Genomic DNA, 3,014 nt, shown 5'->3' with positions numbered 1-3,014 from the left:
GAGGAGCATGAAAATCATTCTTCTACTTGAAACACAACAGTTGATTTTCGATTATAATTTTATTATATTAACTTGATTATCGATAATATTCATTTTATCGATTTGGAAAAGAATGAAGACTTCGTGGGGCAAAAACCGAACCTTCAGGAGGTGGGTATTAAGCATTCAATAACTTTTTACTCTACCATTTTTTCTTCGATTAAACCGGAATGTGTTTCTTTATGAAATATTTACAGGTTTGGTTACTTCTAACTTCTTTGGGTTACTGATTTTAGCAGATAGAAAGGTTCACATTCCCTGCCATGTAACCTTACTACTTTAGCATCCTAGTATACCAACTTAATTGCCTAGAATTAGCTGGGAATTTTTGGTATCCTGCACTTCTCTCAGAATATTTTTTCTTGACTATTTGCTAGGAAATTTCGTATTACCGCCAACTATTCTAATTTCTACCCCTAATATACTTTTTTAAGCCTAGTTTTTTAACCTCCCCCTCACCAGGCCTTCTTTTAATCCTTTTTCTATTCGATTAAATCTTCACTACAGACCCTCAGTTACTTTCAAATATTCGGGTTTTGATTTCATTCCAAAATTGATCCATTTCAAGTTTGCTAACCACATATAATTTGGGTAATGGACCTTAAATTTTATTGAAGTTTGGTTGTGACAAGACGGTGGAACTTACTAAGGTAAAATTTGAAGTTAGTGAAAAATTATATGGTTATTTGGAAGACGAAGTTGTTGACGGTGAGGCAGCTGAGAACGAAGGTGATAGGGATGTTGAAGTGGATGAAGCAAATGAGGTTGAAACTGAAGAAGTTGAAGTTGGAAGTGTAGAGTGTATGTTAGAAAAGGATGACGAAGACGAATGATGACTACCTCGACCAAGATGACTAGATGAGTTCATAGGTGATGTGATTACCCTGCATTTTTTTTTTTAAGCCACACGAATGCACTTTTCCACCACATTTGGTCTCCTGACTTTTTCCCCCGAAAACTCAAAACTCCCACAAAAGATGAACGATTAGAGACAAAGCTATAGAAAAATAGCAAAGGAGCCGGAAAGCGATTGCAGGGCAAGCCTTCGAGAACTGTTTCCAGAAAAGGAAACATAGTTGAAACTTTTTTACATTCATTGGGGTGGAACAAGGGTCGGCAACCCGCGGCTCGCGTGCCACAAGTGGCTCTTTTATCCAAATTGTGTGGCTCTTCAGCCTGCCCAAAATAAATTGTACATTTTAATTTTGTTGAAACGAATGAAAATTTCATTTCTTAAAGGTATTTTTTCAAAAATAATCTTAAACGTGATAGGTTGAAATTGAATAGAATTATATTAAAATAAAATACGTAATTATATGAGACTGCCGACTTTTCATTCAAACACAGGTTTAGTTATTTATTTGTCTATTTAATTTTCAATGTGTAATAATAAATATATAAAACATTTAAATGTTATTGAATGTCATAAAATAATAATTTGCAAATACAAATGATCTACAGAGTTATTTACACTATCATCCTTGCGGCTCTTGGTAAGATTTATTTGAGGAAAAATGGCTCTTTACTTATAAAATAGGTTGTCGACCCCTGGGGTGGAGGATACTTTTGGGGAAGAATTCCATTAACCTTGTGAGAAATTAAATATAAAAAATAAAATTACTTTAATAAATTTAACATCTCTTTGATCTGACCTAATTTGTTCTTTACTTTAAACATTTCAGGTTTTGGCAACTGAAGAGAGCTACCGCATCGGAAAAATATTTTAAGCTCACCTCGTGCTTGGTGCATGCACCCTGATTTCTTTAGTTCCTTTTTTTTACTAACTGAGTAAAACGTGCCTATAGTAACTGAAGGCTGAATATTATTGGTGCTGCAAATTTTAATCCCCAAGCAGGTTTCCTAGACAAACAGACTTAAGGAAATAGTATTGGAGAAAGAAAAATTATCTAATGATTTCAGTATATCTATCTTTTTTATTGTAAATCAACAAAGAAAACATAATTTTCAAATAAGAATAGTGTAAAAACTTCATTTCTGTATACTATATATATTTATAAAGGTTTAAAAATAATACTATATAAACAAAAAAAAGATTATTATCACCTCCTTGTGAATTGACAAAATTATATCAATTAAATTCCATTTTTGCCTTATCTTCCACTCAATTATTATTATTATTAATCATTATTAATAATAATCTAAACTTTTCAAAATATAACACTAATACTTAAAAATTGGGTTTTGTTTTTAAATGTGAAAAATTCATATTCAAGGTGTAGGAATTTTTCAAATTCCATAGTTTAATATAATTCTTAAAACAAAATACGTCGAATACTGATTACATTTTATTTGACGTTTGTACATAAGTAAATATTGAATTTAGGGAAGGGAAGGTAAATATTGAATTCAGGGACGTAGTTTAGACGTTAGTGCAAAGAACTCAAAAGGAGCGGAGGTCTAGGTTTCAAGTCCATTTGGTTGTACTAACATTTTATTTCACTTTATAGAAGTTATCTTATAGCTCTCTATCCGGCGATAATGTGTTATCTGACAACAGAATTCCTGAGGCCGAAAGAGAAACTGTATAGAGGCTGAGCGCCTATAACCTTAGTTATAGACGCGCCTTAAATTATAGTTTTATCATTCAGAAGAATTAAAACGAAAGAAATGAATTCCAAACTCCGCATCCGTATATTTAAAGTTTTATAACAGTTGAGATTTTAGGGGTCCTAGAGGAATCGGAAGCCTTAAAATTGAAAATAAAAAGACAAACAAAATAAATAAAATTGTTATTTGACAGTTTTATGCAAACGTTAGCTTGAAGAAAAGCAATCAACTGTACAATAAACGATACCCTATATAAAAAGATCCGTTTGAGTAAAAATAGCACTAAAACAAAGTTAAATAAAAAAGGTTCGATCAAGACTTTCTGTGAGGATGAAGGTGTTCGTCCGAGGAGGCTAACCTAAAATACACAATCTAAATATTATATAAAGGAAGCCACGAGAAATCAG

General features: G+C 32.1%; 1 long non-coding RNA gene across 1 annotated transcript; it reads left to right on the top strand.

Moving 5' to 3' along the window:
* The first annotated feature begins 30 nt into the window (after positions 1 to 30).
* On the top strand, positions 31 to 2,723 carry LOC141461830 (uncharacterized). The gene is made up of 2 exons (XR_012463035.1): positions 31 to 150; positions 1,722 to 2,723. It is a non-coding gene; the product is annotated as an uncharacterized lncRNA (long non-coding RNA).
* Positions 2,724 to 3,014: the final 291 nt, after the last annotated feature.

This window comes from Rhodnius prolixus, unplaced genomic scaffold (genome assembly GCF_049639745.1).
Source record: "Rhodnius prolixus isolate KJV_2025 unplaced genomic scaffold, Rpr scaffold_12, whole genome shotgun sequence".
NCBI classification, from domain to species: Eukaryota; Metazoa; Arthropoda; class Insecta; order Hemiptera; family Reduviidae; genus Rhodnius; species Rhodnius prolixus.
The sequence above is the reverse complement of the archived record's forward strand: the minus strand, read 5'-3'. Positions and strand labels throughout refer to the sequence as shown.